Source organism: Coregonus clupeaformis, chromosome 17, assembly GCF_020615455.1.
Source record: "Coregonus clupeaformis isolate EN_2021a chromosome 17, ASM2061545v1, whole genome shotgun sequence".
NCBI lineage: Eukaryota > Metazoa > Chordata > Actinopteri > Salmoniformes > Salmonidae > Coregonus > Coregonus clupeaformis.
Genome location: NC_059208.1, coordinates 47,428,887 through 47,451,640, shown reverse-complemented (window position 1 = coordinate 47,451,640; position 22,754 = coordinate 47,428,887). Strand labels below are relative to the sequence as shown.

The 22,754-nt window shown below is 46.0% G+C and overlaps 1 protein-coding gene across 4 annotated transcripts in view; it reads left to right on the top strand.

Annotated features, from left to right (window-relative positions):
- The window catches only part of LOC121586671 (collagen alpha-2(VIII) chain), a 120,965-nt gene that overhangs the window by 52,299 nt on the left and 45,912 nt on the right, over positions 1-22,754 (top strand). For 2 of the 4 annotated variants that reach the window (XM_041903585.1, XM_041903583.1), the window contains one exon: positions 14,735-14,808. The exons of 1 other annotated variant lie outside the window; for it this stretch is intronic. The gene's annotated coding sequence lies outside the window, so the exon portion shown is untranslated. Of the gene's footprint in view, positions 1-13,554; positions 13,665-14,734; positions 14,809-22,754 lie in introns of those variants that run through there. One more of the 4 variants, XM_041903586.1, reaches the window with a different exon arrangement.

Genomic DNA, 22,754 nt, shown 5'->3' with positions numbered 1-22,754 from the left:
CAGAAGGAGCATTTTGTTGGACGATGTATATCATGTGTATCCTGTACATACGACTAATAAAACTTCAAACACACACACACAATGAGTAATCCAGACCCTTGAAAACTTCAGGTGTGTTTGAGACGGTACAGTGCCCTAATGAATTGGAGTGCCTCCCAAGAACAGGGTTCCCCCTCGGGTGCACGTTTTGTTTTTTGCCGTAGCACTACACAGCTGATTTAAATAATCAAAGCCTGATGATGAGTTGGTTATTTGAATCAGCTGTGTAGTGCTAGGGCAGAAAACGAAACATGCACCCAGGGGGGCCGGTCCCAGTTTAGGAAAACCTGCCATAGAGGGCCATAGCTTAGAGAAGAAAACCAGGAGAGGCACTGTTTAGTTCTGGGATATGGGTTATCCTCCACATTCTACCTCTATATCTCTATATTTCTCTCTCTCTCTCTCTCTCTCTCTCTCTCTCTCTCTCTCTCTCTCTCTCTCTCTCTCTCCCTCCCTCTCCCCCCCCCTCTCTCTCTTTCTCTCTCTTGCTCCCTCCCTCTCTCACCACTTTCTCTGATCATCACTCTCTCAGTCTCCTGATTTCACTCTCCTCTCTCTCCTCCCTCTCCTCCCTCTCCACCCTCTCCTCTCCTCCCTCTCCTCCCTCTCCTCTCTCTCCTCCCTTTCCTCCCTCTCCTCCCTCTCCACCCTCTCCTCTCTCTCCACCCTCTCCTCCCTCTCCACCCTCTCCTCTCCTCACTCTCCTCTCCTCCCTCTCCACCCTCTCCTCTCTCCTCCCTCTCCTCCCTCTCCACCCTCTCCTCTCTCTCCTCCCTCTCCTCTCTCTCCTCCCTCTCCACCCTCTCCTCTCCTCCCTCTCCTCTCCTCCCTCTCCACCCTCTCCTCTCTCTCTTCCCTCTCCTCCCTCTCCACCCTCTCCTCTCTCTCCTCCCTCTACTCCCTCTCCACCCTCTCCTCTCCTCCCTCTCCTCTCCTCCCTCTCCTCCCTCTCCGTCTTTCACTCCCGCTAACTCTTGCTTGTCGACAGGTATCTCACAGAGAGGAGAGAGTGTTGAGTGTTTGATAGCTTTAGCTCATGGTTTATCCACTTCACTCTCTATAGAGCATAAGGCCGCCATTGTTCTATACTGTAGCATTCAGAGTTAGCTCTTCGGATTAGGTAGAAGTTGACCCAAACTACTGATATAGGTGAGATATTTTTCCATTCACCTAATGTATAATGTTATGATTGGGGCTATGGTAATCTGATCCTAGATCTGTGGTTAAGTTAAATGTTTACCTCAAACAACACAAACACACATACATGCACCACCTCAGTGTTTTAGCAGGCAAGGGGGCACGGTAGGAAAGGGGGACACTGTGGGAGGAAGTGAGGGCAGATGGGGGAACGTTAAACCATGTGTCTCAGGTCTGTGTTTCTTACACCTTTCACTTTTCTTTACTCAACATGACATTTGTAAAACATGTTATATCGCTTTTGGCTCTGACTATAGGTCAATTGCAATACCATGCCCTCATGACTGCATATATTTCTATATATACATGTTTCTACAGTATATTTCTATATATATATATATATATATATATATATATATATATATATATATGTTTCTATATATTTATATATGTTCTATATATGACCCTGCTGGTCATCTATGAACATTTGAACATCTTGAAGAACGATCTGGCCTTAATGGCCATGTACTCTTATAATCTCTAGAGTTAGAAATGGACTGGCCACCCCTCAGAGCCTGGTTCCTCTCCTCTCTTTGGGGTTTTAGGATGGGTTTCTGTATAAGCACATTGTGACAACTGCTGATGTAAAAAGGGCTTTATCAATCAATTTGATTGAAATGTGATTGATATACAAAATGGCTGGTGGGTTAGTGATACATAATACAGGTGGGAAAACAGAGTTTTGTTGTTGAACCATGCCTTCTCAGTTTCCCAGTTCCCTAACTGTCTCTGTGTCCATGTTTGGGTCTGTAATCTGTTTATATTTCAGTAAACCCTCATTAACCTCCCACTGAGACTGAGACACAGTTTTGAGTATTCTCCCCCTAATGGTTTAGGTTAGGAATGGCTGATCCTAGATCTGTATGTGCCTCTGGGCAAGTTTTAGCTGAAGCAGCAGTGAAGAAAGCAGGGATAGTTCTAGGTTGTCAGGCACTGGCAGTCAGAAGTGTTTGGGCTGAGGTTGTAATCGAGTTAGGAGTGTTGCTGTTTCAGATGCCTCCTCTTGTTGGTCACATGATACCGACGAGGGGCTATAACAAACGCATGCACTCACGCAACACACACACACACGATATCACAGAGGCTCTCTGTGGCGTATCCATAGTAACCAGACACCACAAGACACAGCCAGTGCTATGGGGTTTCCCACCCACTGCTTTTTCGATCAGTGATACAAATCAAGAGAAGAGGAGAAAAAAGAAAAGAAAGAAAGTAACGTAGAGGAATAGTCTGCATCCATCTGCTCCCTCCATCTCTCCATCTCTCGATCTGCTCCCTCCATCTCTCCATCTCTCCCTCCATCTCTCCATCTGCTCCCTCCATCTCTCCATCTCTCCCTCCATCTCTCCATCTGCTCCCTCCATCTCTCCATCTCTCCCTCCATCTCTCCATCTGTTCCCTCCATCTCTCCATCTGCTCCCTCCATCTCTCCATCTGCTCCCTCCATCTCTCCATCTGCTCCCTCCATCTCTCCATCTGCTCCCTCCATCTCTCCATCTCTCCCCCATCTCTCCATCTCTCCCTCCATCTCTCCATCTCTCCCTCCATCTCTCCATCTGCTCCCTCCATCTCTCCATCTGCTCCCTCCATCTCTCCATCTGCTCCCTCCATCTCTCCATCTGCTCCCTCCATCTCTCCATCTCTCCCTCCATCTCTCCATCTCTCCCTCCATCTCTCCATCTGCTCCCTCCATCTCTCCATCTGCTCCCTCCATCTCTCCATCTCTCCCTCCATCTCTCCATCTGCTCCCTCCATCTCTCCATCTCTCCATCTGCTCCCTCCATCTCTCCATCTCTCCCTCCATCTCTCCATCTGCTCCCTCCATCTCTCCATCTCTCCCTCCATCTCTCCATATGCTCCCTCCATCTCTCCATCTGCTCCCTCCATCTCTCCATCTGCTCCCTCCATCTCTCCATCTGCTCCCTCCATCTCTCCATCTGCTCCCTCCATCTCTCCATCTCTCCCTCCATCTCTCCATCTCTCCCTCCATCTCTCCATCTCTCCCTCCATCTCTCCATCTCTCCATCTCTCCCTCCATCTCTCCATCTGCTCCCTCCATCTCTCCATCTCTCCCGCCATCTCTCCATCTGCTCCCTCCATCTCTCCATCTCTCCCTCCATCTCTCCATCTGCTCCCTCCATCTCTCCATCTCTCCCTCCATCTCTCCATCTGCTCCCTCCATCTCTCCATCTCTCCCTCCGTCTCTCCATCTCTCCCTCCATCTCTCCATCTGCTCTCTCCATCTCTCCATCTGCTCCCTCCATCTCTCCATCTCTCCCTCCATCTCTCCATCTGCTCCCTCCATCTCTCCATCTGCTCCCTCCATCTCTCCATCTCTCCCTCCATCTCTCCATCTCTTCCTCCATCTCTCCATCTGCTCCCTCCATCTCTCCATCTGCTCCCTCCATCTCTCCATCTCTCTCTCCATCTCTCCATCTGCTCCCTCCATCTCTCAATCTGCTCCCTCCATCTCTCCATCTCTCCCTCCATCTCTCAATCTCTCCCTCCATCTCTCCATCAACTCCCTCCATCTCTCCATCTCTCCATCTCTCCCTCCATCTCTCCATCTCTCCCTCCATCTCTCCATCTCTCCCTCCATCTCTCCATCTACTCCATCCATCTCTCCATCTCTCCATCTCTCCATCTGCTCCCTCCATCTCTCCATCTCTCCCTCCATCTCTCCATCTCTCCCTCCATCTCTCCATCTCTCCATCTGCTCCCTCCATCTCTCCATCTGCTCCCTCCATCTCTCATCTCTCCCTCCATCTCTCCATCTGCTCCCTCCATCTCTCCATCTCTCTATCTCTCCCTCCATCTCTCCATCTGCTCCTTCCATCTCTCTCTCCATCTCTCCCACCTTTCACTGGTCTCAATAAGATTATTCAGAGAAAGGGAGAGCGAGAGATAAAGAGAAAATAATGTTGCTTGCAACTCTGCCAGGGTCCAATTGTCCAAATAGTTCTCAGTCCTGCCAGACACAACAGTTCATTAGCGGTTTCTGTCCGTCTGTGAATTCAATTCACATTGTCTTTTATTTTCTCTTTCTGCATTGATTCTAATGGGGACTACAGTATTTATGTATATTGTCCAGGCAAGGCCAAGCAGAGAGTTCTTGTCAGGTTCTTTACCTTTTTGTCTAGTCTGCAAACACACACTTGGAGAACATACAGTATGTACTTGTTTAGACATATGCCCAATTACAAGAAACACCCACAAGAAAACTCAGGCACACACACAGAGGAACACACACATGTGCAGAGACACATACACACACCGCCAATGCACACACTCATGCCCCCACACACACAACAACATGTATGTATCTCTGTCTCTATCCCCCCTCCCTCTCATGGTAGTCATGTAGTGTATGTCTGCCTCGCTGTCTCCTCTTTAATGGTAGTCATGTAGTGTATGTCTGTATGTCTGCCTCACTGTCTCCTCTTTAATGGTAGTCATGTAGTGTATGTCTGTATGTCTGCCTCACTGTCTCCTCTTTAATGGTAGTCATGTAGTGTATGTCTGTATGTCTGCCTCACTGTCTCCTCTCTCATGGTAGTCATGTAGTGTATGTCTGTATGTCTGCCTCTCTGTCTCCTCTCTCATGGTAGTCATGTAGTGTATGTCTGTATGTCTGCCTCTCTGTCTCCTCTTTAATGGTAGTCATGTAGTGTATGTCTGTATGTCTGCCTCACTGTCTCCTCTCTCATGGTAGTCATGTAGTGTATGTCTGTATGTCTGCCTCACTGTCACCTCTCTCATGGTAGTCATGTAGTGTATGTCTGTATGTCTGCCTCACTGTCTCCTCTCTCATGGTAGTCATGTAGTGTATGTCTGTATGTCTGCCTCGCTGTCTCCTCTCTAATGGTAGTCATGTAGTGTATGTCTGTATGTATGCCTCTCTGTCTCCTCTCTAATGGTAGTCATGTAGTGTATGTCTGTATGTATGCCTCGCTGTCTCCTCTCTCATGGTAGTCATGTAGTGTATGTCTGTATGTCTGCCTCACTGTCTCCTCTCTCATGGTAGTCATGTAGTGTATGTCTGTATGTCTGCCTCACTTTCACCTCTCTCATGGTAGTCATTTAGTGTATGTCTGTATGTCTGCCTCTCTGTCACCTCTCTCATGGTAGTCATTTAGTGTATGTCTGTATGTCTGCCTCACTGTCTCCTCTCTCATGGTAGTCATGTAGTGTATGTCTGTATGTATGCCTCTCTGTCTCCTCTCTAATGGTAGTCATGTAGTGTATGTCTGTATGTATGCCTCTCTGTCTCCTCTTTAATGGTAGTCATGGGAGGGAATGCATGTTGTCATGTCTCGTGTACAGCCAGTCACCTCATATACACCGTAGTCCCCTGTCCTACTCGTTCCTTCAGCTCTCTCACTCTTTCTGTCTCCCTCTTCCCCTCTCTGTCTCTGTCTCTCTCTTTCTCTCTCTCCCTCTCTCCTTCTTCTCTCTGGTATGTGTTAGTCATTTTCTCAGTGAGTGTGTCTTCTGCGGAAAGGAGAACAGCACAGCGTCACACAATGCATTTCCATCTCTCCATCTGCTCCCTCCATATCTCCATCTCTCCCTCCATCTCTCAATCTCTCCCTCCATCTCTCCATCAACTCCCTCCATCTCTCCATCTCTCCCTCCATCTCTCCATCTCTCCCTCCATCTCTCCATCTGCTCCCTCCATCTCTCCATCTCTCCATCTCTCCATCTCTCCATCTCTCCATCTCTCCATCTGCTCCCTCCATCTCTCCATCTGCTACCTCCATCTCTCCATCTCTCCCTCCATCTCTCCATCTCTCAATCTGCTCACTCCATCTTTCCATCTGCTCCCTCCATCTCTCTATCTCTCCCTCCATCTCTCCATCCCTCCCTCCATCTCTCTATCTGCTCCCTCCATCTCTCCATCTCTCCCTCCATCTCTCCATCTCTCCCTCCATCTCTCCATCTGCTCCCTCCATCTCTCCATCTCTCCCTCCTTCTCTCCATCTCTCCATCTGCTCCCTCCATATCTCCATCTCTCCCTCCATCTCTCCATCTCTCCATCTGCTCCTTCCATCTCTTCATCTGCTCCCTCCATCTCTCATCTCTCCCTCCATCTCTCCATCTGCTCCCTCCATCTCTCCATCTCTCCCTCCATCTCTCCATCTGCTCCCTCCATCTCTCCATCTCTCCCTCCATTTCTCCCACCTTTCACTGGTCTCAATAAGATTATTCAGAGAAAGGGAGAGCGAGAGATAAAGAGAAAATAATGTTGCTTGCGACTCTGCCAGGGTCCAATTGTCCAAATAGTTCTCAGTCCTGCCAGACACAACAGATCATTAGCGGTTTCTGTCCGTCTGTGAATTCAATTCACATTGTCTTTTATTTTCTCTTTCTGCATTGATTCTAATGTGAAGATAATGATTCTCAGTCTGTGTGGGGACTACAGTATTTATGTATATTGTCCAGGCAAGGCCAAGCAGAGAGTTCTTGTCAGGTTCTTTACCTTTTTGTCTAGTCTGCAAACACACACTTGGAGAACATACAGTATGTACTTGTTTAGACATATGCCCACTTACAAGAAACACGCACAAGAAAACTCAGGCACACACACAGAGGAACACACACACATTTGCAGAGACACATACACACACCACCAATGCACACACTCATGCCCACACACACACAACAACATGTATGTATCTCTGTCTCTATCCCCCCTCCCTCTCATGGTAGTCATTTAGTGTATGTCTGTATGTCTGCCTCACTGTCTCCTCTCTCATGGTAGTCATGTAGTGTATGTCTGTATGTCTGCCTCACTGTCTCCTCTCTCATGGTAGTCATGTAGTGTATGTCTGTATGTCTGCCTCACTGTCTCCTCTCTCATGGTAGTCATGTAGTGTATGTCTGCCTCTCTGTCTCCTCTCTCATGGTAGTCATGTAGTGTATGTCTGTATGTCTGCCTCTCTGTCTCCTCTCTAATGGTAGTCATGTAGTGTATGTCTGTATGTATGCCTCTCTGTCTCCTCTTTAATGGTAGTCATGGGAGGGAATGCATGTTGTCATGTCTCGTGTACAGCCAGTCACCTCATATACACCGTAGTCCCCTGTCCTACTCGTTCCTTCAGCTCTCTCACTCTTTCTGTCTCCCTCTTCCCCTCTCTGTCTCTGTCTCTCTCTTTCTCTCTCTCCCTCTCTCCTTCTTCTCTCTGGTATGTGTTAGTCATTTTCTCAGTGAGTGTGTCTTCTGCGGAAAGGAGAACAGCACAGCGTCACACAATGCATTTCTGCTGGCTGAGTGAATACGCAGGACAGAGAGACTTGTATAACACCACAGAGACTGTCTGTAGGCTTGGAGATGCCTGTTTGTCAGCAAGGGGTTGCTCAGTTACATCACCTCTGCAAGTCATCTCAAAGAGAAATGTTATCTCTCCTTATTCTGCAGTACTAACCCAATGACAAGCAAAGTGCTGCTCCTATCTAGGGCCAGGAGCTTTTCCTGAAAATGTTGTTTGATGAGGGAAAACTATTGGTCCCAGCTATAGCCTATAGGCCCTAGGAACAGCCTAGTTATGACCTAGTAGTTGTGGGTAAACACAAGGGCCCAGAGTTATACCTGATTAAGTCAGGAAAAACACCTAGCACTACTCATAGACCTTTACAAATCTCAAAAATAAGTTTATCTTCTAATAAGACACCATAATTCATGCTACCACATAGTCTATAACTGTAATGAATGCTAGATCATAGTCTATACAGTGAAGGAAAAAAGTATTTGATCCCCTGCTGATTTTGTACGTTTGCCCACTGACAAAGACATGATCAGTCTATAATTTTAATGGTAGGTTTATTTGAACAGTGGGAGACAGAATAACAACAAAAAAATCCAGAAAAACGCATGTCAAAAATGTTATGAATTGATTTGCATTTTAATTAGGGAAATAAGTATTTGACCCCTCTGCAAAACATGACTTAGTACTTGGTGGCAAAACCCTTGTTGGCAATCACAGAGGTCAGACGTTTCTTGTAGTTGGCCACCAGGTTTGCACACATCTCAGAAGGAATTTTGTTCCACTCCTCTTTGCAGATCTTCTCCAAGTCATTAAGGTTTCGAGGCTGACATTTGGCAACTCGAACCTTCAGCTCCCTCCACAGATTTTCTATGGGATTAAGGTCTGGAGACTGGCTAGGCCACTCCAGGACATTAATGTGATTCTTCTTGAGCCACTCCTTTGTTGCCTTGGCCATGTGTTTTGGGTCATTGTCATGCTGGAATGCCCATCCACAACCCTTTTTAAATGCCCTGGCTGAGGGAAGGAGGTTGTCACCCAAGATTTGACGGTACATGGCCCCGTCCATCGTCCCTTTGATGCGGTGAAGTTGTCCTGTCACCTTAGCAGAAAAACACCCCCAAAGCATAATGTTTCCACCTCCATGTTTGACGGTGGGGATGGTGTTCTTGGGGTCATAGGCAGCATTCCTCCTCCTCCAAACACGGCGAGTTGATTTGATTCCAAAGAGCTCGATTTTGTTCTCATCTGACCACAACACTTTCACCCAGTTCTCCTCTGAATCATTCAGATGTTCATTGGCAAACTTCAGACGGCCTTGTATATGTGCTTTCTTGAGCAGGGGGACCTTGCGGGCGCTGCAGGATTTCAGTCCTTCACGGCGTAGTGTGTTACCAATTGTTTTCTTGGTGACTATGGTCCCAGCTGCCTTGAGATCATTGACAGGATCCTCCCGTGTAGTTCTGGCCTGATTCCTCACCGTTCTCATGATCATTGCAACTCCACGAGGTGAGATCTTGCAATGGAGCCCCAGGCCGAGGGAGATTGACAGTTATTTTGTGTTTCTTCCATTTGCGAATAATCGCACCAACTGTTGTCACCTTCTCACCAAGTTGCTTGCCGATGGTCTTGTAGCCCATTCCAGCCTTGTGTAGGTCTACAATCTTGTCCCTGACATCCTTGGAGAGCTCTTTGGTCTTGGCCATGGTGGAGAGTTTGGAATCGGATTGATTGATTGCTTCTGTGGACTGGTGTCTTTTATACAGGTAACAAGCTGAGATTAGGAGCACTCCCTTTAAGAGTGTGCTCCTAATCTCAGCTCATTACCTGTATAAAAGAAACCTGGGAGCCAGAAATCTTTCTGATTGAGGGGGTCAAATATTTATTTCCCTCATTAAAATGCAAATCAATTCATAACATTTTTGACATGCGTTTTTTTTCTGGATTTTTTTGTTGTTATTCTGTCTCTCACTGTTCAAATAAACTAAAATTATAGACAGATAATTTCTTTGTCAGTGGGCAAACGTACAAAATCAGCAGGGGATCAAATACTTTTTTCCCTCACTGTAACAGTAATGAATGCTAGCTCATGGTCTGTCACTGTAATTCATGCTAGTTCATAGTCTATAACTGTAAATAATGCTAGCTCATAGTCCATAAATGTAATTCATGCTAGCTCATAGTCTATAACTGTAATTAATGCTAGCTCATAGTCTATAACTGTAAACAAACAGCCACATGACACATGAGAATGTGGGTTGAAAGATATTATTCTGCATCTGTACCACAACCAGGTCCTAGACAGATATCTTAAGCCAGCTGCTAAAGATTTCCCCTAAATGAGAACTACTGAAAGTATCTGTCTAGACTAGACTAGACTGCCTTGTATTTGCACACGTGTGTTTGCGAGATAAGCAAATAGTAGCCATTACCACATCCTGTGTGTGAGAGGCAATCTGTTTTCCCTGTGGCATGGTTAGGGAAGAAAAACCCATTTGAAAAATAAAGTGCAACCACCATTGTGGGACATGAGGTGAACCTCAGAATAGGTGAGGTAGGAGGTGAAAGAAATATAGCATTGCACATGGAAAAGGGTTTGCAGTCACAATCACACACACACACACACACACACACACACACACACACACACACACACACACACACACACACACACACACACACACACACACACACACACACACACACACACACACACACACTTGCAGACACTCACTTACACTAGTCATTCAAACAGCATTTTAAGGGCCGTTTATGCCATTCCAATAAAACCATAGTCCCCTTATTAGGTAGACTGAGGGAAACAGAAAGAGAGGGAGAGAGGGAAAGAGAGAAAGGTAGAGAGAGAGAGGGGAGAGAGGGGAGAGAGGGGAGAGAGAAAGGTAGAGAGGGAGAGGGGAGAGAGAAAGGTAGACAGGGAGAGGGGAGAGAGGGGAGAGAGGGGAGAGAGGGGAGGGGATAGGGAAAGGTAGAGAGGGAGAGGGGAGAGAGGGGAGAGAGGGGAGGGGAGAGAGAAAGGGAGAGAGGGAGAGGATAGGGGAAAGGGAAAGTTAGAGAGGGAGAGGGGAGAGAGAAAGGGAGAGAGGGAGAGAGAAAGGGAGAGAGGGAGAGGGGAGAGGGGAGAGAGGGGAGGGGAGAGAGAAAGGGAGAGAGTGAGAGGATAGGGGAGAGAGAAAGTTAGAGAGGGAGAGGGGAGAGAGAAAGGGAGACAGGGAGAGGGGCGAGAGAAAGGGAGAGAGGGAGAGGATAGGGGAGAGAGAAAGTTAGAGGGAGAGGAGAGAGAGAAAGGGAGAGAGGGAGAGGGGAGAGAGAAAGGGAGACAGGGAGAGGGGAGAGAGAACGGGAGAGAGGGAGAGGATAGGGGAGAGAGAAAGTTAGAGAGGGAGAGAGGAGAGAGAAAGGGAGACAGGGAGAGGGGAGAGAGAAAGGGAGAGAGGGAGAGGATAGGGGAGAGAGAAAGGTAGAGAGGGAGAGGGGAGAGTGAAAGGGAGAGAGGGAGAGGGGAGAGAGAAAGGGAGAGAGGGGAGAGCGAAAGGGAGAGAGGGAGAGGGGAGATAGAAAGGGAGACAGGGAGAGGGGAGAGAGAAAGGGAGAGAGGGAGAAGGGAGAGAGAAAGGTAGAGAGGGAGAGGGAAAATAAAAAGTGAAAGTCAGACAATGTTTGTTTTCTTGTCTGTTCTTTGTGTCTCGATCTCTCCTTTCTCTTTCTTCATCCCTCGTTCTCTCCTTTCCTTCCCTCGGAGGGCGTTGAGGGCTCCAGTCTGGAGGGGAAATTTAGTGAACGCAGGAGGGTGGGAAAAGTTCAAGCTCCCTCCATCCTAAACGACAATCATTTTTGTTCTCCCCCTCCTGAGGGAGTACTTATAGACGCCAGTGTGGTCGTAGAGGCTTATGGACTAGTCTGCTGTGAATCATTCATCTCCCCATTTACAGACAAAGAGCTCTCTCTCTCTATCCATCTCTCCATCTCTCTCTCCATTTCTCTCCTCCTCTCCACCCCCTCCTCTCTCTCATCTGCATCTCGCTCTCTACCTCTCTCACTCTCACTCTCTCTCCAACCCTCCCTCTCTCTCTCTCTCTCAGAAGACAACATGTCAGACCAGACCAATGTGTAACAGGAAAAGGGGTTTATCTGTCTGCCTCAAAACCTTAAATCTCTATCCAAGCCCAACAACCACATGTACGCTGCTGCATTCCGACCTCTGTTATTACGGCATTATGTCTATTTGCACTGTTCTCAACCCCAGGGAACGCTGGGAAGCCGTCTAAACACAAGAATCTCATACCGTACAATCCAGACTCGGGTGTTAATGTTGGTGTAGGGGAGGGGTGGAAATGGATGGACGTCAAGAAGGTTGATGGAGACTGGTTGTATCCAAGGTGGTTGTCAAAGCAATTACATCTCCCTCATTCTTTCATTCTCTCTCTCTTCCCTCCTTCTCTATATTTCTGTCTCCTTCACTGCCACTCTTTCTCTGTCTGTCTTATCTTTCTCCAGCTCCTCTTTCTATCTCTGTTTCTCTCTTTCCTCTATCCCTGGCTCTCTCTAGGGTTAGTTGTTGGCACTCCTCTGGTGCCCACATCTCTCCCACGGACAAAGCCTCTGCCCCCCCTCCCATTTCTCCTCTGACACATGAGCACACACACACACAGCCACACACGGCCACACACACACACACACAGAGAAAGAGACAAACACAGACAAATACACACATAGAGGACATGGACATAGACATAGACACAGACACAAACACACACATACACACACTCTGACCCCTCCGTGTAGAGGATTACAGTGGCATTACATGCCGTGCCACAAGAGCTCCCATTTTCTGTGAACATTTTGTTATTGAGATTACACACAAGACTGGGAATGAATCAAGACCCACTGTAGGCTTTATCCAGTCAGTGAATTAATCAAGACCCACTGTAGGCTTTATCCAGTCAGTGAATTAATCAAGACCCACTGTAGGCTTTATCCAGTCAGTGAATTAATCAAGACCCACTGTAGGCTTTATCCAGTCAGTGAATGAATCAAGACCCACTGCAGGCTTTATCCAGTCAGTGAATGAATCAAAACCTAAATGTAAAAAAAATACAGTTTAGTTTAAGCATTAACTCTGACTGGTTAAATGTCTACTTCAAATTCATAATCTCCAGCACTACCCAACATCAACATATGGGAAAATGGCAATTAGTAGGCAATGCCTACTCTGGTTAAAATCACATGAAAAAAAATAGCAATTTTCACATATGTCAGAATAAGGTGTGTCCCAAGTTGCACCCTATTTCTTATATAGTGCACTATTTTTGACCAGTGCCCATAGAGAATGTAGGGTGCCATTTGGGACCTAAGAGACCAGTTAGAGAGAGGATGAACACAACACAAAAACTGGGTTGTTTTGTGTTTCAGTGTTGAAGTGTCATATCTTCTGGCCAGAGAAAGTTAGAGAGAGAACCATGACTACAGCCATGTAGAGTAATAGCATGTGTAAAAGAGCTGTGGTACAGTAAAACATATCGCTGGTAAAGTACTTATAGTTGGCCCTGTACTCTCCCTGTCCCTGTGCCATTCCAAACGGCCACAGTGTAACCCTCAGAGTCGTGAATTCCATCTTAAAACCGCTAGTGACCTACAGTTCAGCGTGATTCATCCTTTTCACCTTCTACATGTGAAAAGCTAACTGTAGCTTGTACAAACGCAACGCAGGCTCCTTCTCCCATAGATTCTCATAGATGTTTTATCTTTAACTTGTGGGTTGAGGGTGAGGAGGTGGAGGTGGAAAGGGGGAAAGAGGTGGAGAGGGGGAAGGAGGTAGAGAGAGGGAATTGGGGAGGAGAGAGAGGTGGAGAAGGGGAATAGCGAAGTTGGAGAAGAAGGGGGGAAATGGTTGAGGAGGGGTTGGTTGCTTTGTCAGAAAACTTGAGAGCGTTTGGTTTTCGCCCCCTCTCCCCAAACCTAAGTAAACACATTCTGGTACAAACCATACAGAGTTATACTAAAGAGGCGTGTCAGGCGGACTCAGAGGCTTTCTCAGCAGCGGATGAGTGATTTGAGAGGAAAGAGAGGTTTTGTGGGTTACTTGCATGCATCAGGACTTTGAGTCATTAAGGGGTCGTTTGTGGGCAGCCTAGTCCTGAGACTCAGGTAATTATCTTTTCATTTGACGTCCTTCAGCCTCACTCTCTCTGACTCTCTCTCCTTTTTACCTCCCTCCCTCCCTCCCTCCCTCCCTCCCTCCCTCCCTCCCTCCCTCCCTCCCTCCCTCCCTCCCTCCCTCCCTCCCTCCCTCCCTCCCTCCCTCCCTCCCTTTCGCTCTCTCTCTCTCTCTCTCTCTCTCTCTCTCTCTCTCTCTCTCTCGCTCTCTCTCTGTCTCTCTCTCTCTCTCTCTCTCTGTCTGTCTCTCTCGCTCTCCCTCTCTCTCCCGCTCTCAGATCCCTTACTCCGAATTGGAGGAGGGGAGCGTGTGTGTGTCTGGCTTCCAAAGGGATCTGAATCGCCTCCAGAAAACACTGTGTGTGTGTGTGTGCTTGTGTATTATGTAATGATGTGTGTACTGTATGCTTGTGGCTCAGCGTCTGGCTTAATGTCTGCATATGTGTACCACCTCTCCTCATGGGGCATATTTCATGGCAGACTAGGGCAAATGTCTGTGGTGGCATATTTGGTTAAGCACCAACACCCCTCTCTCCCCCCCTCCTTTCATCTCTCTGTCTGGGTTACCATAGTTGTATTGCTCAATTGGAGAACAGTGGCTAAACTATTGAATGTTGCCACTGTTCAAACCCCATGCCTCCCTCAGTGGGCGCCATACCTATAGACCGCCAGTGAAGTGACAGAACAACAAGCAGCAGGAGAGACCAGTAGCATGGCCTGTCTCAATGTGACTCCAGTCAGACAGTAGGAGAGACCAGTAGCATGGCCTGTCTCAATGTGACTCCAGTCAGACAGTAGGAGAGACCATTAGCATGGCCTGTCTCAATGTGACTCCAGTCAGACAGTAGGAAAGACCAGTAGGACCCTCTTTCTCCCTGTACCACACAGACCAGACAGTAGCGGTGGGGTCATATCCATTACAACTCAATTCAGGGAGTTAAAATTACGTTGTTAGAAGGAAGATCAGGGGGAGAGATTTGTATTTTGACTTGGGGTCCTGGGCTGTGTCTCAACAGTCATAACTATACCTATAGCTTCCTGTCCTTGTCTCTTTATGACAGGTGAAAGCAGTGGACACCTATGCAGTGAATGAAAGGAGACCAGGAAAGGCAACCACTTCACAGTATTGAGACAGGTATTGGATCTTTAGCTGAATACTCAACACCATGCATGATGTTCTTAATGGAAATATACACATGCCTACTGCTGACTGTATAGTAATGAATGGTACCACATTCACATGTCATTAGCAATATAATAGAGAGGGACAGAGGGAATTCGAGAATGAGAGAGAGGAAAACCCTATCCGTAACAAGAGTTTCTTTCTCCACACCTGTGGAACTTACAGCAACTTTGTGAAGTCAATGAAAATACATTTTTTTTTATGAACGAAAGAGAGAGAGAGAGAGAGAGAGAGAGAGAGAGAGAGAGAGAGAGAGAGAGAGAGAGAGAGAGAGAGAGAGAGAGAGAGACCAGTTTTGGAGGTTCATACCTGAAGACAGGCGTGTAGTTTGGCGCAGTCCTAGGGTTTCCATTAAATGGTAAGTTTGAGGAACAAGATAATTGCTATAGCAGAACTGAACCCCAAACCCACCTCCCCTCTCCCTGTTTCTCATTCACACACTTTAACTCACTCCTAGTGCTGCTCACATGTACACACTCTCACACACACACACACACACACACACACACACACACACACACACACACACACACACACACGACTGCACTGTTAGGGCATTACCGTCACAGCAACACACACACACACAAACACACAAACACACACACACACACACAGACTGCACTGTTAGGGCATTACCGTCACAGCAACACACACACACACACACACACACACACACACACACACACACACACACACACACACACACAGACTGCACTGTTAGGGCATTACCGTCACAGCAACACACACACACACACACACACACACACACACATCACCAGTTTCCTCCCCCATACCCTATCTGAGAAAGTTGTGAGCTCTGAAATACCATGTGATTTAAGAGTCTTAATAAGATACACTGTTGTTTAGGTCTGGTAGGTTGTCTTTGTTTTAGTCTATTGAGAGGTTTCTCCTCGGTTGAATTCAAACTGGATCTCTATTACCATGTTCTTCCCTAGTGGTTGGTATCTCTGTCTGGTTTCTGTTTCCCCATAGATGATTGATAAAGGCACGTCATACCAGTATTATTGAGGACACGGCTCCCCCTGCCTCAGCACGCACACACTGACGAGCACGCACGCATACACGCATACGCACGCACACATGCACACTCACACACACACATACCTCTGCATATTTTTGGGAGAACATTGAGGTTACTTTAGGTCGTCCAGTCAGTGTTCTGTTGGATCCTGGACCAGACCAGACTGTGTGTGAGTCCCAAATGGCACCCATAGGGCTCTGGTCAAAAGTAGTGCACTATTTAGGAAATAGGGTGCCATCTGGGATGCAGCCTGTGGTATGGAAATGATTCAGGTTAGCATTAGAGGCATGGATATGGGTTCTCTCTCCACTGATACACAGCACCCCCTTTCCACCCCTCCCTCCTTCCCTCCCTTCACCCCCTCTTCTCTTTCCACCCCTACCTACCTCCCTCCCTCCCTCTCTCTCTACACCGCTTCTTCTCTTTGAAGAAAATGACCGCGATGGCTATCATATTAATGGTGATTGGTCGATCAGAATGAAGTAATCTGTGCTTGTTCTCCAATCCAACTCCTCTCTAGTGAGGGAGAACATCAAGTTGCTTTAGATGCGGTTGGGATGGGGTTGTGATGAGTTTTGGGGTGAGCTGAGCAATCATCTTTTTTAGCTTGTCAGCTAAGGGGAAACTATTTGACGTTCCCTTATTTTGTTAACTTTCTCTTCTCTGTTTGCACTTAAAATGGAGGTTGACCCAGGACCATCTCCTTCCTTCAATGACAGAGTGAAAGATGCCGAGAGAGACACAGATCGTAATTTACAGAGACAGAAGGTGAGAGTTAATTAAGAGCAAGTTGAAAAATAACTAGTAAGAAATTGAGAGATGGAGAGAGGAAACTCTCTATTTTTATCGAGCTGGTAACCAATACGATGGATTTCTCTGTAATTCTGTGTTTCGGTGTCGGGAGACGAGGAACGGCGGTCCATTTATGAGCCTGCTGTTAAAATTCCTGCCTCCGATTAGGGAAAAGCCACTGACAGCGTGGTGGGAATGAATGTGCCGACCGCGTTATGGAGCGTAAAACACTCCACTCCAACCGCTTATGCTGCCCCGAGGTGTCTGCCATGGCAGTAGCAACACATGAGAAAAACAAAGACACTGGGATAGCATGGAGACTTAATATTAGAGTCCTGAGTTGTTCCTCAAACTGACCAGGAAAAACTCGAACATTTATTTATAGTCTAACATTTAGACATTTCTAAGTAAGTAGCTTTGGGTCACAAAATAAAAATACATTATTTAATTCTTAAGTCGGGGAAACATCTGGCTCTATACAGAAGCACTTTGAGAGCACTGGGAGACCATACCAAATGGGAGAGACGGCACAAAAAAATCCCTGGAAAGTGAGTTGGGGTTCGACCTTGTGACCTCTTTAATTGGTCACATTTCCTGGGTCACGGTAGGTCACTGAGCACCCAGTGGCAGGTGAGGAGGTGTTATGGTCTTATGTGTTTTGATTGACAAGTGGTAGCTGGCCAAGAGATGTGCAGTGATAAATGAGGAACGAGCATAGAGAGCAGGTGTGTGTGTGTGTGTGTGAGAGAGAGAGAGAGAGAGAGAGAGAGAGAGAGAGAGAGAGAGAGTTCAAAGAGAGATGGACTACTTCACATTTAAAGATGGTATAAGGTCAAATTCCTCTTCAACAGTGCAGCCTCTACAACCCTTCCAGAGATGTTTGATATGTACTGTAAGAAGGTACTTACAGTACATACATAGTTTTTTGGATGTACGATATTCATGGCTGTCATTTAGTAAACGTAATGGAAGGATGACTTATGGCGTTTTGACCTATGGGATGCTTTTTCAGCCATGGGTTCTGTCGTAAATGGCACCATACTCCCTTTATAGTGCACTACTTTTGACGAGTGCCCTGGAGATGTTGGCTCAAGCATAAATTATCTTAAAAAGCCAAGTCCAGTGTGCTTGTCGTCAATGTACCTTTGATTGAATCCCGGCCTAACTGTCAAGTAGGTGGACTGGACCTGAGACTCTCTCAGTTATTCCTGCTCCTCTGTGTTCACTCACCTGCTGTACCTGTAGGTGAAGCAAGACAGAGGAAGTTATACTTTAGCCTACCTAAAAGCTACATAGAATCATTTTTTTGGCTAGGGGGAGGGAGAGAGGATGAGGAGAGAGAAGGAGGGTGGAGGGAAGGGAGAGAGTTTCTGGAGTAAGTCTGACCAATAGGCCAAGCACCTGGCTATGGATACTACAAAGCATTTCCCTTAGCCCAGACTGGAATCCACACAGCACTTTAATATCAAAGAAAGAATCAGAGGAACGGGGAGGGAAAGAGAGATCAGATGGAGAGGGAGAGAGGCAGGGAGGGAGAGGGGGAATATAGTTTCCAAGCGGTGTATTTTTTATGAAGTTGTGAGAGGCATTCAAGTCTGAGATCAATCGACATGCAGCTTTCATGTTCTCAGACCACAGTGGATGAAGAGCTGAGGTTTCTCTCTGAGGCCTGCACGTCTCCGTCTCTCTCTCTCTCTCTCTCTCTCTCTCTCTCTCTCTCTCTCTCTCTCTCTCTCTCTCTCTCTCTCTCTCTCTCTCTCTCTCTCTCTCTCTCTCTCTCTCTCTCTCTCTCTCTCTCTCTCTCTCTCTCTCTCTCTCTCTCTCTCTGTCTCTCTCTCTGTCTCTCTCTCTGTCTCTCTCTCTCTCTCTCTCTCTCTCTCTCTTCAGCTTCTCTCTCTTGCTTTCCATTATTTCCATTCACTTTATTCTCTCCTCTTCACTGAAACTACAGCCATATTCTTCCTCTCTACCCTCTCTCTATGATGTGAATGCCTCCTTGTTAGCCCCTCAGTCTTTAGTGAAAGGAAGAAAGCTAATGGTTTTCTGAAAGAATGTTTTTCTGTCTTGTCAGTAGTTCAGAGTGAGTAAATATTACTGTGTTTACATTGGAGCAGTGCAGTGACAGCCATGCAAGCCTCTCCAAGCCCCTCCACTCCACATTAGACAGATCACATTCACAGGGAATGTGCATATCAGACAGTCAAAACCATCCAGCGTTCCATTTGTCTTTCAACTGTAGAATTCCTGAAATCCATTCTACCATGTCTTCCTGATTCTAAGAAAAAGGTTGAGACAGAGTAATGTTAGACAGAGTTGTGTTAGACAGAGTAATGTTAGACAGAGTAATGTTAGACAGAGTAATGTTACATCCCCCCCATGACACAAACTATTCACACACCTCTTGTTGGTGTAGAGAATTGTGCAGGTTTAAAGCTTATTTCCTGCAATTCTACACATTTTGTCATTGGGTGCAAAGAAAATGTTGCAGTTTTAAAGCAAATTTTCTTGCAATTATATACTTTTTGCCATGTCTAATGTGTATTCATGTGATATTTGAGTGACTAAAAAATTACAACAATATCTATGGGCTAAAAAACCTTAATAAATTTTTTTTAGCTTCATGGGCTAGTTAATCTGGACATTTCTGACAAGTTATAAATAGATCTCTAAGGTATGCAATGACTAAATAATTTAGAAATGGCACCTTGTGCATTCTACTATTACAACTTTCAAGAGTACGTTTAAAGCCGGACTGAGTTCCTGCCGACCCCTTGTGCCCCACAGTTTGGGAACCACTGATATAAAACACAAAATATTCATTAATATGCTGTGAAGTGTAAACACTTTATCAACCAGCCAACCTGCTTGCACCAATCACTTGTAATTACAGTAAAATACTGTGAAATATAAACCTCTCCCCTCAATGAATGTTATAGCATTTACTTTTTTACAGCATAATATCGTCAATTTTACGGCACTGTGCTGTGTGTCATCATACGGTACTTGCTATGATACCGTATTTATATTACAGTAGGTGTACTGTAATATGAAATACAGAATTTTACTCGCCATGAGCTGCCTGTAAGATACTGTCAAATTCATGGCAACCCCTTCACCCCATCCATCCTTCTTTCCTTTCATTCCTGGTGGTGGGGTGGTGGTCTGTTCATGTTGGTTTGTTTGGAGTAGTAACATGGGAGAGGATTCAGTGGAAGGACTGAATCCCTGCTTTTAGAACAGCAGTTAGTCACAGTGTAGCTAGTAGGCACTTCATCTGCCTGCTGGATGTTCCACAGTAGAAGTGTAATTTGTTATGTGTTACATCACCCGGACCAAAGAGAGCCTATAATTCACAGGGATTCTAAATGTAACTCTATGACCCAGACATCTGAAGGTGCCCTTTGACAAAGCATACACAGACTGACTGATTGACCGACAGACAGACCACAAAAGTAGTGCACTATATAGGGAATAGGGTGCCATTTGGTAAGCAAGCATAGACACTACGCTGTTTGTAAAGTAACAGACTACACCGTGTCTTTAATTAGATTTATGTGTTCTGGACACAGCCAGTTCCAGAAGCTTGCCTTCTCCCACTGCCCTAGGATCACTTTGTGATCCCTCTCGGTCCACATAAGTGTCTCATTCTTATGTCTGTGGTATAAGTGCTAAGTAAGAGAGACAAAGAAGCTGCTTCAGCCCTTGTTCGGTCTGGCCATTATCTAAGGACAGCCTTATCAACCTCCACTAAGGCTGAAGTTCAATGGAGCCCACCAGAGTTTCCTAAGTGTATTTGTTTACAAACCCACATATGCATTTAAACTTAAAACAGGAAGCATCTACTCATATGAGAGAGGGGTAATAGTATTCCATAACCATTGAATTAAGCCCTGTGTCGTTAACCCTTGAGATACCCTCGGGAAAATGGATACGATAGGTCAAAGAAACGAAACGTGTCTGATCGAATGAATCGGGCCCTAATCAACCTGCACATCTTTTGTTCAAAATGTCTGCTTGTCTTATCACAACCACGCAAACATAGTCTACCTCCATTGATTACACATTACCATGCTAGGCGGAATGCCACGATCTGATTACACCCCCAACGTGAATCACTGAGCTCTGAGAGAAACACTGAGAGAAAATAGTTCCTTATTAGTCCTTTATTTCCGTGTAATTTCAGGAAAAAAATTTCTCTGGGTGAATAATGAGGTGGTCATTATGTCGTCTAGCCTCTCAGAGGTTCAATCTGCTGTTTTATTAGGCGCTTGGCAGCGCTACAGGAATACCGCACGACAGGTGGAACCACTGAGGTCTGGCTCTGTTTTCAGCCTAATTATCTCCCAATGTTCGTTGTCGTTAAATGTCGGATTTGTTTTGCTATTTTTTTCCTGGTTGTACTCAGCCGTTAGACGGCGGCTAGGCTATGTTTTTTTTGGGGGGGGGCAGCCCAGACGCTTTAACAGGGCCATCACCCATAAATTCACTCTGATTCCGTTGTGTTTACGAAGGCAACAGATGTGAAAAGGATTCCACGTCAGCATTTTGCTATATTAAACAAGTGTTTATGAGTTTGCGGATAATTTGAATGAGTGTGTGTGTGTGGGTGGGAGAGTTGTTGAGGGGAGGGGGGGTTGGAGGAGTCTCTTGTTCCACATGTCTCTCATCCTTTGGCTGAAAGCACCTTATTCCTTCTCATAACAGGCCCAATATATTGTGTGGCAATCACCAGTGCGATGCGATCATGTAGTATTACATCTTACAGAGGACTTGAAGGCTGACGTAGCGGCTTAGCAAGCTATTTTCCTTTTTGATCTAAGTCATTACTTCTTGTCTCATAGCAACAAGAATGACTGCTATGGAGATGATTTCTATGGAGATAACAGGAAGGAATAAAGATAACTGTTTTTAATATGACATCAATCAAATGGCAAGGCAAGTTCTAAAGCTTGATCTCAATGATGGCTCAGGATCTAGGTTTGGAGAGGTGAAGAGAGAATAGAAGAAAATACTACTGAAAGAAAGAGGAGCGAAAGAGATAGATAAGAGAGGGGATAATAAAGAGATATGTTTTTAATATGAAATAACTTGAGATTAAATAGATGAAACAGAGCGAAGAACGATTGTGGACGATATCAGGATACATGTGGAGGTTGGGAGAGGTGAGGTCACAGGGGAAAGAGAGAATAACAGGATAGAGATAGAGAAAGAGAAAGGACAATGTGAATTAAAGAGAGGGGGAATAGAAAAATAAGATGTGGATAGAGAGTGAAATAAGAGAGGGAAAGAGAGAGAGTGAGAAAAAGAAGAGTTAGAGAAGAGAGGGAGGGAGGGAGAGAGGGAGGGAGGCAGCGGCAAAGAGAGAGAGAGGAGACGTAACTAGGGAATGATTGGGCAATAGTAGAGGACTGCAGGCAGACTGAGCAGCACATCCAGAAGCCCTAGCTGTTTGCATCATAACTCAGGTAGGAAGTATCGAGTTAACCCCCGTATCGTAGAGGAAAGGCACGCTTCCCCTGTCCTGCTCATGGCCTTGTCTAGATTTATCCCTCCATTCCTCCTCCTCTCCTTCCTCCTCTCTCTCACTCCCTAGTTCCATCTGCAGCACTCTCTGTGATCTGCAGGACAGTGACAGATGGAGGGGATCATCCTTCATTCGTTCTCTTCCTCCAATCGCCCTCCTACCTCCCTTCATCCCTTCCTGCTTCACACATGATGAACAGGCTGAAGCATGTCATAACAGATGTCAGAGGTAGTCATGAAAACTGAAGTGGGTACATGGAGGATGATGTTACACTCAATGTCTGTGCAAGGGATGTCCAAAAAAAATTTCTATTAAGATTCCACATATTTTGGTGTTAAAGACCCACTTAACACGCCGATTGGCAAGTGTGGTTTTATGTTGCTCATTAGAAGAATGAGATTTCATTCTTGCAGGTGTGTTTCCTGACCGATTCCGCATTTGGTTAATGATGTTTGTCCCCAATGAGCCTATTTCACTTCCTCAAAATCCCCAGAATGAGTCTAGAATGTTTTAGTTGCATCTAACTAAGGTGTTTGGTGC